Genomic DNA, 14,513 nt, shown 5'->3' on the forward strand with positions numbered 1-14,513 from the left:
GAATTCTCGTATCTGATTGGTCAGAAGTTGTTTAGCATCAACTCGAACAATAGTCATTTTTTTCTGTTTGCACATATATATTCTATTTGCTCACTGTCATTAGTCACTTGCGCCGCTAGCTTGTTTTTATTTATTTATCTTCCGTTCAGGGGCGGCACGGTGGTGTAGTGGTTAACGCTGTCGCCTCACAGCAAGAAGGTCCGGGTTCGAGCCCCATGGCCGGCGAGGGCCTTTCTGTGCGGAGTTTGGATGTTCTCCCCGTGTCCGCGTGGGTTTCCTCCGGGTGCTCCGGTTTCCCCCACAGTCCAAAGACATGCAGGTTAGGTTAACTGGTGACTCTAAATTGAGCGTAGGTGTGAATGTGAGTGTGAATGGTTGTCTGTGTCTATGTATCAGCCCTGTGATGACCTGGCGACTTGTCCAGGGTGTACCCTGCCTTTCGCCCGTAGTCAGCTGGGATAGGCTCCAGCTTGCCTGCGACCCTGTAGAACAGGATAAAGCGGCTAGAGATAATGAGATGAGATGAGATCTTCCGTTCAACACTGCCACCTTTGCACAGTTTTTATCTTCATTTATCACAGTTCTTGTTTTTGGCACTATTAACGTACATTCACATGCACAAGGTGTATATATTTTTTATCGTCACATTTTTATCTGTATATTGTATAGTCGGCTTGTTCTTGGGATTTTAAAAAAAAAATTAATTTTATGTTGGACAGTGTGTCTTTTTCTTTTCGCAGGTCTGATAACTTGCTGCTGTAATTTCACAATGTTTCTCAAACTTTTTCAGACCAAGAACCACTTTACCCATCTCATCTCATTATCTGTAGCCACTTTATCCTGTTCTACAGGGTCGCAGGCAAGCTGGAGCCTATCCCAGCTGACTACGGGCGAAAGGCGGGGTACACCCTGGACAAGTCGCCAGGTCATCACAGGGCTGACACATAGACACAGACAACCATTCACACTCACATTCACACCTACGGTCAATTTAGAGTCACCAGTTAACCTAACCTGCATGTCTTTGGACTGTGGGGGAAACCGGAGCACCCAGAGGAAACCCACGCGGACACGGGGAGAACATGCAAACTCCACACAGAAAGGCCCTCGCCGGCCACGGGGCTCGAACCCAGAACCTTCTTGCTGTGAGGCGACAGCGCTAACCACTACACCACCATGCCGCCCCCACTTTACCCATAAAAAAAAATTGCAGACCATCTAGCCCCCTAAATATCATGAACAAAAAAACAACTAGCCAACTTCAACAGTATATTACAACTTACACACTAATGAGATGACAGTTTTACAAATAGTATCGCCAACTTACTCACTGTTGTCCTTCTCTTAATGGGAAGAATGGTGCTGCTTATTCTGATACATCAGTGAAGCAATGTCTGGCTCCAAACTGGAGAGTTTTAATCTCATATTGGGGGCCGCATTGATCCGGTTGCGCTGCTTTGTTTTCTCAAACAAAGAATTATCATGTCTTTGCACTTTGTCCTTGCTCGTGTCGGATGTTTCTTGTGCTTTTCTTTTCTTTTGACTGACCTGGTCTTCAGCCACCGATCCGTTATCTTTTTGACAGTTTGATGCTAAAAGTCTAATTTGGTTACTCGTAGTTTTTCCACATTCCACATTCCCTCCACATTCAGAGGTGACGTTGATATGAAAGTGTAGCCTAAACTGATGTAGCTATAGGCAGTGTCGCAAAACTGTTGGCTTGCTTCATCTCATCTCATCTCATTATCTCTAGCCACTTTATCCTGTTCTACAGGGTCGCAGGCAAGCTGGAGCCTATCCCAGCTGACTACGGGCGAAAGGCGGGGTACACCCTGGACAAGTCGCCAGGTCATCACAGGGCTGACACATAGACACAGACAACCATTCACACTCACATTCACACCTACGGTCAATTTAGAGTCACCAGTTAACCTAACCTGCATGTCTTTGGACTGTGGGGGAAACCGGAGCACCCGGAGGAAACCCACGCGGACACGGGGAGAACATGCAAACTCCGCACAGAAAGGCCCTCGCCGGCCCTGGGGCTCGAACCCAGGACCTTCTTGCTGTGAGGCGACAGCGCTAACCACTACACCACCGTGCCGCCGGCTTGCTTCATGTCAGACAAATTCAAATAATAGGCTATGATTTTAATTTACATAGGACTTTATTCAATATAGAAAACAACTCATCTGTGCTACTCAGAACTTTGCTTTTGGAGTCACACAGGTGATTTGAGAAACACTGATATGACGTGGGGCGGCACGGTGGTGTAGTGGTTAGCACTGTCGCCTCACAGCAAGAAGGTCCGGGTTCGAGCCCTGTGGCCGGCAAGGACCTTTCTGTGCGGAGTTTGCATGTTCTCCCCGTGTCCGCGTGGGTTTCCTCCGGGTGCTCCGGTTTCCCCCACAGTCCAAAGACATGCAGGTTAGGTTAACTGGTGACTCTAAATTGACCGTAGGTGTGAATGTGAGTGTGAATGGTTGTCTGTGTCTATGTGTCAGCCCTGTGATAGTCTGGTGACTTGTCCAGGGTGTACCCCGCCTTTCGCCCGTAGTCAGCTGGGATAGGCTCCAGCTTGCCTGCGACCCTGTAGAACAGGATAAAGCGGCTACAGATAATGAGATGAGATTTACGGAATATATTGTTAATTTTGTGCGGCGTTGCGATGAGCTTTTACTTTAAGCGTTTTTTAACGTTGCGTGATGCAATACACCAAACTCATGGGTGCCGCCATCTTGGGTTTTTTAGTGATATTCATCACCGGTCTGTATGTTTTGTTGTTCCTTCCAGCTCGCTCGGTGTTGGTTCAATCAGCTCGAAACTTATGATTCCCACCTAGTGGTCGAATCTCTCATGTTGACTTGTTTTTCCAATAAAATCGCCCGAACACTTTGTTGTCTAGTGGCCGCGAAAGATCGGATCACTGAGGAAAATTTTGTATCCTTCCTAAAAATCAATGATTTTGCTCATGTTTTTTTCATGGAGAAAAAATGAAAAGCTGTATCAATATCAGTGATACTGTTTTGAAGAGAATGAACAAAAGTTTGACCCTCTTATACACAGCACATTCAAGCACCACCGTCATTAGTCATGCTCGGTGTCCACAATTGAAAGTGAACATACCCGCTACATTCTGGCTTTTATGTTTAAACACAAAGGATGGACCAGTTTCAGTGATGTATTACTTTTAAGCCTTCTCGGTGCAGAATTGTGATCTACAAGAAGAAGAAGAAGCCTTTATCTGTAATTCTTACCCTGATACTCAAAATCTCATCTCATTATCTCTAGCCACTTTATCCTGTTCTACAGGGTCGCAGGCAAGCTGGAGCCTATCCCAGCTGACTACGGGCGAAAGGCGGGGTACACCCTGGACAAGTCGCCAGGTCATCATAGGGCTGACACATAGACACAGACAACCATTCACACTCACATTCACACCTACGGTCAATTTAGAGTCACCAGTTAACCTAACCTGCATGTCTTTGGACTGTGGGGGGAAACCGGAGCACCCGGAGGAAACCCACGCGGACAACATGCAAACTCCGCACAGAAAGGCCCTCGCCGGTCACGGGGCTCGAACCCGGACCTTCTTGCTGTGAGGTGACAACGCTAACCACTACACCACCGTGCCGCCGATACTCAAAATACTAAATCTTATTATTTTTGGCTTTTTGGTCTATTAATTTCTGACTGAGGCTTTTTTTCATCTCATGAATGGAAAATTAAACCAATGGAAAATGGTTGCTGGTTTGTGACCGGGCCAACGGACAGAAATGGAAATTTTATAAAACACTGGATTTTCAAATCTTCATAACTTTGTTTTGTAGACATATTTACAAAATTAAACAAGTTTTCAATTCAGATATTCATGCTCTTTAATTTGATACACTACACAACACTATGACAACTGCTTTAAAAAATGGCCGGTCATAGCTACGTAATGTGTTTGAGATCAAACAGTAAACAATACGAATACAGTAAATAGCCCAATTCCATCCACCAGTGTTGTAGTCGAGTCACTAAACCTCGAGTCTGAGTCCAGTCTCGAGTCCAAGTCATTAAAAAAAAATTCGAGTCGAGTCCACTATTGATCCAAGTCCAATCCGAGAACAAGACTCCAACCGCACCGTTTGATGATGGCTGTTTTAGCGCCATTACCATTAGTTTGCTCCTGAACATGACGTATGAACAGGTGAATGTGCTTCTCTTTATCAGGGAGTGTGAAGTATTCTGCCAGAGATGGCTGGGAGATGGATGTAAGTGCAGAAGGTGTGTTTATTAATACAAGTGAAGACGGTAAACAATCCAGAACGGCAGGCAAAATCGTAAAACAGTGAAACAGGCGATAGGTCCAGCGAGGCACAAACAGGCTATCGTAGGCTCGGCAGAATCAAAGACGAGAATCAGGAACCCAAACAAGGAAATAAGGCTTGGTAATGTGTCAGCAACACAACTCAATACTTCGCAAAGTAAGTGCGTTTTCACAGTCTTTATATCGGCGTGCTGATTGTGCCTTAATCCTGTGCAGGTGCGAGTCATTTACAGCGCGTGCGAGAGTCCGCTTGGTGCGCGTGCAGTCTGGAGCGCACCTGAGAGTCTCTCTGATGCATGTGCCAAGGCGCGCAGATGTGACACTCTTGCACAAAATTAGTATAAAAATTAAATGTAGATATAAATATTTTATGCCAATTATTATGGCATGTTACAAAAAATAAAGAAAAAAATCAGAGTCCTCGTCTCCAATTTATGAGTCCGAATGCAGTTAATGCACGAGTCTGAGTCATCGGTGCTCAAGTCCAAGTCAAGTCATGGGTCCTTAAAGGAGAACTGAAGTCATTTTTAAACTTGCTTTATTTCTTAATTAACGTGTTATTCAGTTACGTTTTGGTTTTATTAACCTTATATCGTGACTCGTATTGGCAACTAATTGCAATTAAATATTATACTTATCGGCCTATTCGGTTTTTAGCCGTGTTGAATTTAGTTCGTTTGGTCCACGGCAGGCGTCGCTTATCCGCGCGATCTTCACGAGACTTGTGCGAGACTTCGAAATGTGAAGTGTCAGCCAGCTGTCAGTGCCACCATTTTGAAAACCGTTTTCCAAATGAAATATTGCACAAAATTGAGTTTAAATGATGATTACTGCCTACTTTTTTCAAACTTTCCTGATTGCTATCAAAACAAACAAAACTTCCGGCTTGATTACAAGAGAATTCGAAAGAGGACGCGCGCGTCTTTTGACAACGTTGGCAGATGTTGGTCGCTTTGATTTCCTCTGTACGTTTTACTTCCGTCCTACGATGTCTCGCACAGGTCTCAACGAATCTCGTTTACAGCCATTGCTTTGACATACCGTATGGACTGATATATTACAGAGCATATTTCAAACACTCATAACTTGCTATAGCAGCGACAAAATAGCGATCAAAAATGCATTCCAATATTTAATAAAATGAGATAAATAGCATTTTGATAATAAAAAATTTGCCTTCAGTTCTCCTTTAAAATTAGGGCACGAGTCAGACATGAGTACTACAAGCCTGCCATCCACAACTGTAGTAATCCATATTATGTCAAGAACCGCTCAACTAAATAAAGAGAAACGACATCCATTATTACTTTCAGACATGACGTGACTTAATTAATAAAAAAGAAGAAAAAAAACCACTGAATTAGAAGATGTCCTGAGGTGTTGAGTGACGTCACCTGTCAAGTAAATAACATTTAATAACAAATTTTTTTCCAAATGAACATTTTATAAGCACTGTTTGCCAGATGTGGAGCTGTTACTGCTGAAATGCCGGCCCTATTATATCCCAAGGGAATTCACTGCTGTGTTTCTGGCCGCTGTTTACATCCCCCCACGAGCTAACTCCACGGCAGCACTCAGTAAACTCCATGATGACATCAGAATGTTAGAGACGGCTCATCCTGACGCTGTTTTTATCACTGCCGGTGACTTTAAGCAGTGCAATTTACGGACTGTATTCCCTAAATATTATCAAAATGTGGACATCCCCACCCGTGATAAGAACACACTGGACCATGTTTACAGCAACATACGCGGTGCATACAGGGCCGCCCCCCGCCCCCACTTCGGATACTCAGACCACATCTTTTTGTTCCTGTATCTGGCCTACAGACAAAGACTAAATCAAACAAATCCTGTCACCAAACAAGTCAAACTCTGGAGCCCAGAGACTGAGAGCACCCTTTAGGACTGTTTTGCTTGGACAGACTGGGATGTGTTTAAAGCTGAAGCCACTTTGGAGGACTCTTCTGTCAGTATACAGGTCTATGCTGAGTATGTGACTGGGTACATCAGCACATGTGTCTGCAACATCGTGCCCACCATACAGATCAGGAGGTTCCCCAACCAAAAGCCCTGGGTAAACAGTCAGGTACGACGCATGCTGCATGCTCGCCCTCTTGCATTTAGATCAGGCAATGAGATGGAGTACAAAGCGGCGAAGTACGGACTGAGGAAAGCCATTACAGCGGCCAAGAGGCAGTACAGAGTGAAGCTGGACGGCTTCTATTCTACTGCTGACCCCAGGCGAATGTGGCAAGGCCTGCAGCACATCACAGACTACAGGACCACCACCAGCACCATCAGCTCCACAGACAGCCTGCCGGATGACCTCAACACTTTCTACACACGCTTTGAGACCTCCAGCTACAGCACAGAGAGGAGGCACACACTCACCTGGACCACCCAACCCCCCACCAACAGTCTCATCAGGCCAGGTACACAAAGCTCTGAGGAAGATCAACTCCAGGAAGGCAGCAGGACCAGACAACATCCCTGGGCGGGCCCTCAGAGTATGTGCCAATGAGCTGGCTGATGTTTTCACCACCATCTTCAACCTTTCCCTCAGCCAGAGCACCATTCTCTCCTGCTTCAAGACCACAACCATTGTCCCTCTTCCCAAGAAGAGCCCACCTACCTACCTGAATGATTACAGGCCAATAGCACTCACTCCAATCATCTCAAAGTGGTTTGAGAGAGTGGTATTGGCCCACATTCAGAACAGCATACCGGAAACCCTGGACCCCCTGCAGTATGCCTACAGGCCCAACAGGTCCACTCCAGATGCCATCGCTGCCGCCCTCCATTATGCCCTCTTCCACCTGGAAAACAAAGACTCTTACTTCAGGATGCTCTTTGTTGACTACAGCTCTGCCTTCAACACTGTCATCCCCCACAAACTCATCCATAAACTGTCCACACTTGGTTTGCACCCCACTCTCTGTGACTGGCTCATCGACTTCCTGACTGGCAGGCCCCAGACTGTCAGGATTGGTAATAGGACTTCAACCAGCATCATCACAAACATTGGCACCCCACAGGGATGCGTTCTCAGCCCCATCCTCTACACTCTGTTCACCCATGACTGTGTTGCCTCCCACAAGGATATCATCATCCTGAAGTTCGCGGACGACACTGCAGTGATAGGACGCATCACTGGCGGTGACGAAATGGCCTACAGGAGGGAGGTGGCCAGTCTGGTGTCATGGTGTAAGGACAACAACCTCACCCTCAACACGGATAAGACGAAGGAGATGATAGTGGACATGAGGAAGGAGAGGAGACCTCATTGGCCACTGTTCATCCGGGAGCTTGAGGTGGAGAGGGTGAGTAGCTTCAAATACCTGGGTGTTCACATCAGTGAGGATCTCACATGGACACCTAACACCACACAGCTGGTTAGGAAGGCTCAACAGCGACTGTACTTTCTGAGGAGGCTGAGGAAGTTTGGCATGTCACCCAAGATCCTCAGCAACTTCTACAGCTGTGTGATTGAGAGCATCCTGACCAACTGTATCACTGTGTGGTATGGCAGCACTACAGCAATGGACCGCAAACACCTGCAGAGGGTAGTGAAGACTGCTGAGAGGATCACCAAAACCCCACTGCCCTCTCTGCAGAGCATCTACCACCGCAGAGTCCATAGGAGAGCTGCCTCCATCCCCAAAGACGCCACCCACCCCCAGCACGGACTGTTCACACTCCTACCCTCAGGCTGGCGGGACAGAAGTCTGAAATGTAAGACTGTCAGACTAAATAACTCTTTCTTTCCAACCACCATCATGACTCCTGAACAGTTGACAGGAGTCTATAACCATGGATTACCTCCTTGTAAACTGTCCTTGACTGTTTACATCTGTTTACATTTGTTTGCACATTACTGCCCTTCTGCTGCTACGTCTGATCATTGCCTTATTTTTGTATTACACTACCTATTTTGCACTACATTTACCTTTATTTTGTACTATACTGGGTGTTTTTGTTGCTTTTATTTTTGCACTATATTGCCTTTACTTTGTATTACTTCTTCCGCCTATTTATTTATTTGTAATTGGCATTCATGGTGGACAGCAAACTAAGAATTTCATTGTGCAAGTGGGCATGTCCTTACTGTGCATATGACAATAAACACTTTGAACTTGAACTTACGCTTCTTCAATATTGAACAATTTGTGGCAACATCCGCCAAGTTTGTGCGAGGAAAAAAAAAAGTGCTACTGTGTAATTGAGGTTACGGAAGCCGAGAGAGGCCCTTCATATAATCCTTTTTTTATTCACCTTGTTATCCCGAGATAACGACATAATTAATTCAGGATCTCAAAACAAAACAATTATTCCGTGATCTCGAGTAAACAGCTGAGAAATGGTTCATTCAGGTGCGCCAAGAGACTTGTGATATGCTGACTTTGGGGCTATTTCTCATTCTGTATAGATGCAACTTTGGTCATTAGAATGTCTCCTCTGGGACCCCCATCTCTCTCAAGGCATCGTAAAAAGCCATTTCTGCTCTGTTACATGTCCGCCAATTTCTAAGTCTTCGTTGTCTGACCCACAGGGGGGCGCAGCTCTGCTAGAAATCTCAGCTGTTTTCTCGAGATCATGAAATAATTGTTTTGTTTTTTCGAGATCACGGAATAATTGCCTTGTTTTCTCGAGATCACGGAACAATTGTTTTCTTTTCTCGAGATCTCGAATTAGTTGTGTTGTTTTCTCGACATCCTGAATTAATTATGTCGTTATCTCGGGATAACAAGGTGAATAAAAAAAGATTATATGAAGGGCCTCTCGCGGCTTCCGTATTGAGGTAAAGCTCATTCTCATCTCATTATCTCTAGCCGCTTTATCCTTCTACAGGGTCGCAGGCAAGCTGGAGCCTATCCCAGCTGACTACGGGTGAAAGGCGGGGTACACCCTGGACAAGTCGCCAGGTCATCACAGGGCTGACACATAGACACAGACAACCATTCACACTCACATTCACACCTACGGTCAATTTAGAGTCACCAGTTAACCTAACCTGCATGTCTTTGGACTGTGGGGGAAACCGGAGCACCCAGAGGAAACCCACGCGGACACGGGGAGAACATGCAAACTCCACACAGAAAGGCCCTCGCCGGCCACGGGGCTCGAACCCAGGACCTTCTTGCTGTGAGGCGACAGCGCTAACCACGACACCACCGTGCCGCCTGAGGTAAAGCTGATGTGTTTAATTCAAATCTGCCAAGGAGTAAAAACAGTTTTGGCACAAATTAATTCATTTTTTAAATTTACTTCTAAATCAGCTCTTTTTATAGAGATAACCTACCTGGTAATATTAAATTTGTCAGGCCCTAAATTATGCAATATTACACAAGACCTTAATAGGTGCAAACCCTTTTCATATCTCACTGCTGAACATGATATTAGTATAATCTTTCTCAGGAATTAAACTTTTTTTTTTTCTTCCTTAATTCATTTTCCAGCACGAATGAAGGAGGTGGAAATTTTGGTCCCTAATTTGTGGTGCACTAGTTGAGCCAACAATGGAAGCTGATTAATAAGCAAATGGAGAGTGTTATACTATAAAACAGTCATGAGCAAACACACACACACACACACACACAAAAAGAGAATAAATAGCAGCACTGCTGTCTTTTCTTGCTATGAAAAAATAAACAAACCACGTGAAAAAAGGGGGCGATGTAAAGTGCTTCAATGAAGATGCCACAATTATTTATTCATGTCACAGACTCTTTCTGCCAAGGCAGGCCTTTATTAAGCGCTGCAGTGGAAAGACTGACTACTAAACAGGAAAAGCTCCTTTGAAACTCCCCTGAAACCTTAAGAGCCTAATTAAAAGGGCTGCACACGTCGGAAGGCTGGCACGACACACAGTATTCGCTATACACATCATACACCGTGTCCTTTTCAACCCTAAACATGAACTGCTGCAAAATACGGAGCTATATTTTATTTAACGATCAGCTCCAGACCCAACATTTTGGCTCTTATGGGGGAAAAACAAAAATAGATAGCTAGAGAAAGAGAGGTGTGATTTGGTTTCCTTCCACGTTATATGAAAGAAGTTATCCTTGACTTGCAAGTGACGTCAAAGCGAAATAGAAACCCGGATGTCGGCCATGTTGGTGGATATACAAATGCGGGGTCAAGCGACAGTCCGTACAAAACATAGTCATGCGTGCGCAACTCTCTTTGTTTTTCCACTGCTTTAAGCGTTCTTTTAGCTCTGCCATATCTTTGTGCTGTATAAGGTTGCGGTCACAACAGTATTCGTGACCGTGGCACGTTCCGATTTTTTAGAATTCCGTCCATGTGTCGGAAAGAGGGCGAGGAAACTCTGAGGCTTAATACGGAGAGGAGACGAGCACGGCTGAACAACATCGGCAGGGCTGATCTAACAGAGGCTAAAACCAATAAAGCTCATGTTTGCAGGAATCATTTTATCTCTCAGGTGAGATTAAAAAGCTTTCTCGATAATATCATGGAAGAATTTTATTTTGTGTTGCTAGAATTTTGCTATAAAATGAGCGCTCTTTTATCGTGGTTCACTCGGTCGTTATGATTTTAACGCATGTATTACCATTTCGCTTCGAGGAGCGCCAGCAAAATTGTCCCTGAAATGAATTGAAATGTGATTGTGAGCCATAAAGCTAAAGACTTGTCAAAATTTCACACTTCGTCTGTTGTTTACACATAGAAGTAAACTAAATGCAAAAGAAGCCCTAACTTACCCTTGCAAGTACAGTGGTGCTTGAAAGTTTGTGAATCCTTTAAATTTTCTATATTTCTGCATAAATATGATCTAAAACATCATCAGATTTTCACACAAGTCCTAAAAGTAGATAAAGAGAACCCAGTTAAACAAATGAGACAAAAATATTATACTTGGTCATTTATTTATTGAGGAAAATGATCCAATATTACATCTCTGTGAGTGGCAAAAGTATATGAACCTCTAGGATTAGCAGTTAATTTGAAGGTGAAATTAGAGTCAGGTGTTTTCAATCAATGGGATGACAATCAGGTGTGAGTGGGCACCCTGTTTTATTTAAAGAACAGGGATCTATCAAAGTCTGATCTTCACAACACGTTTGTGGAAGTGCATCATGGCACAAACAAAGGAGATTTCTGAGGACCTCAGAAAAAGCATTGTTGATGCTCATCAGGCTGGAAAAGGTTACAAAACCATCTCGAAAGAGTTTGGACTCCACCAATCCACAGACAGATTGTGTACAAATGGAGGAAATTCAAGACCATTGTTACCCTCCCCAGGAGTGGTCGACCAACAAAGATCACTCCAAGAGCAAGGTGTGTAATAGTCGGTGAGCTCACAAAGGACCCCAGGGTAACTTCTAAGCAACTGAAGGCCTCTCTCACATTGGCTAATGTTAATGTTCATGAGTTCATCGCCATCAAGATAACACTGAACAACAATGGTGTGCATGGCAGGGCTGCAAGGAGAAAGCCACTGCTCTCCAAAAAGAACATTGCTGCTCGTCTGCAGTTTGCTAAAGATCATGTGGACAAGCCAGAAGGCTATTGGAAAAATGTTTTCTGGATGGATGAGACCAAAATAGAACTTTTTGGTTTAAATGAGAAGCATCATGTTTGGAGAAAAGAAAACACTGCATTCCAGCATAAGAACCTTATCCCATTTGTGAAACATGGTGGTGGTAGTATCATGGTTTGGGCCTGTTTTGCTGCATCTGGGCCAGGACAGCTTGCCATCATTGATGGAACAATGAATTCTGAATTATACCAGCGAATTCTAAAGAAAAATGTCAGGACATCTGTCCATGAACTGAATCTCAAGAGAAGGTGGGTCATGCAGCAAGACAATGACCCTAAGCACACAAGTCGTTCTACCAAAGAATGGTTAAAGAAGAATCAAGTTAATGTTTTGGAATGGCCAAGTCAAAGTCCTGACCTTAATCCAATCGAAATGTTGTGAAGGACCTGAAGTGAGCAGTTCATGTGAGGAAACCCACCAACATCCCAGAGTTGAAGCTGTTCTGTACGGAGGAACGGGCTAAAATTCCTCCAAGCCGGTGTGCAGGACTGATCAACAGTTACCGCAAACGTTTAGTTGCAGTTATTGCTGCACAAGGGGGTCACACCAGATACTGAAAGCAAAGGTTCACATACTTTTGCCACTCACAGATATGTAATATTGGGTCATTTTCCTCAATAAATAAATGACCAAGTATAATATTTTTGTCTCATTTGTTTAACTGGGTTCTCTTTATCTACTTTTAGGACTTGTGTGAAAATCTGATGTTGTTTTTGGTCATATTTACGCAGAAATATAGAACATTCTAAAGAGTTCACAAACTTTCAAGCACCACTGTACAACTGCTTTGTCATAATTGACTGGTTTAATTAATAAGCTGTTTACCCATCCAGAGACAAAAAAGTTATAGGCTTCCATGGATTTACTGTATAAGCCTTCATTTGAGATTTGTCGATTGACGAAGTCTGCCAGACCAGATAGAACACGATATCTGGGTACTCGATGGTCAGTAGAAGCGTCTTATCTTCAGAAAATCTGACTTTTTTCAATAATATAGGTCAAAACCACACATATCTATCTTCTCTTTGCATCGAATCTTTGCTCGAGCGTTCAAATCATGGTAATACTGAGAAAATTCAGCATTCTTTACAGACACGCTTTCAGCGGCTGCCATCCGAGTTGCTTTGTATATCCACCATCATGGCGGACGCTCATGACGTTGCACATTTTGATCACATGGTTGCAAGTCATCTATATGACAAGGCATGATCACAAACCCCGCCCTTCACCTTTAACATCAACAATTCCAGCTTTGTACCGCTCACTCTTCTGGCTGTTTCATTAAATAAACTAACATTTTAAAAACGGGGCTTGTCAACTCCGTGACGTGGATGCGGAAAATATTTCAACAGAATGAATAGTTGAAAATAGGAGGAGTTTGTTTTCCTCCACGTCAGTAGCACATCCTCTGTTTAAGCAGTTTATCCAATCACATGCATTTATGCAAATTAGCTAGCTAGAGGTAGCTCATCGGCCCAGCAACTAGCTACAGGGCTCGAGATATTAAGTCGTTATTTTGTTTTTCAGTTCTGGTGTGAATATCTGAAACACTAATATAGCTTGTTCTTTGTTTTTACGTTTTTTTTTTAAATAAAATTGTCCTTTTTCATACAAATTCTCTTATGTCATGCTTTCCAATGAAAGTATAATTCATTAATGCTGGATTTAAAGCATGTGTGTGAATCTGCTACTCGGTCTTCAGAACCAGGCCGACTCCTTGCGATGGACATTTAAAACAAAAAAAAAGTGAGAGAGGCGCTCGGCGGCATGTAGAATGCCGAATGAAGTGTGCTCCATTTTTTGCCTACAGATCACTGACGGCAATCTGAGCAATCAGTTCAGGTCCTCTGATAGCAATCTGGCTTATCAGCATGAGTAAACAGCTCTGAGATCTCGCAGCAGTGCCGAGCTGGAGCACTGAGAAAGGGAGAAAGATGGAGAAAGAAAAAGAAAGAAGGAAAGAAGGCGGCGTGTTTGGGGGAGATTAGATCGCAACGAGCTATCAGTCTAGAAATCTACAGCCTCCAGCGCTTTTCATCTCATAGTAATAACAATAATATCCTCTGAAAGAAAAATCAGTGCAGGGTGTAAACCCTTTTTCTTGTTTTTTTTTTTTTAAATTAATTTCAATCAATAAAAGGAAAAAACTCGCAGTTGCAGCTGCAGCTTGTCAGTAATCATGATGCAGCATCAATAGAAATCTTTGCTCAAGCATACTGAAGAATTAGGACCATCACAACTGAGCACAACAGCTATTTATCTCGACTGAACTATTAACACGTCCATATAAATAACAAACAATTGATCATGAATGCATTACAATGTACTGCAAGGTTTATCATGCCGTAAAAGAACGTAGCACGGAACGAATAAACGCCTAAACTAAATAACAGTGATGAAGCAGAGTCACTAACACCGTAAAGTTGATTCGTTTCCTGGAACAGCATGTCACAAAGTGTTTTATTCCTCTTCCAACACAGCAATTTGACTTACATTTAAGGCTCCTGTTATCACTTACATTATAGCAGCTATAAACGTCCATTCCTTCAATTTTTACAAAACACTGTGCAAGAAAACTGCTCTTTGGTGACGATTGGAAGTCATCTATTATGTTACATTAGAAACCATGCT

At 43.6% G+C, this 14,513-nt stretch overlaps 1 protein-coding gene across 2 annotated transcripts in view; it reads right to left on the reverse strand.

The window, feature by feature from the left end:
* tmem132e (transmembrane protein 132E) overlaps nucleotides 1-14,513 on the reverse strand; it is a 692,467-nt gene that overhangs the window by 90,240 nt on the left and 587,714 nt on the right. The window lies entirely within an intron of this gene.

Source organism: Neoarius graeffei, chromosome 28 (assembly GCF_027579695.1).
Source record: "Neoarius graeffei isolate fNeoGra1 chromosome 28, fNeoGra1.pri, whole genome shotgun sequence".
Classification (NCBI taxonomy): Eukaryota; Metazoa; Chordata; class Actinopteri; order Siluriformes; family Ariidae; genus Neoarius; species Neoarius graeffei.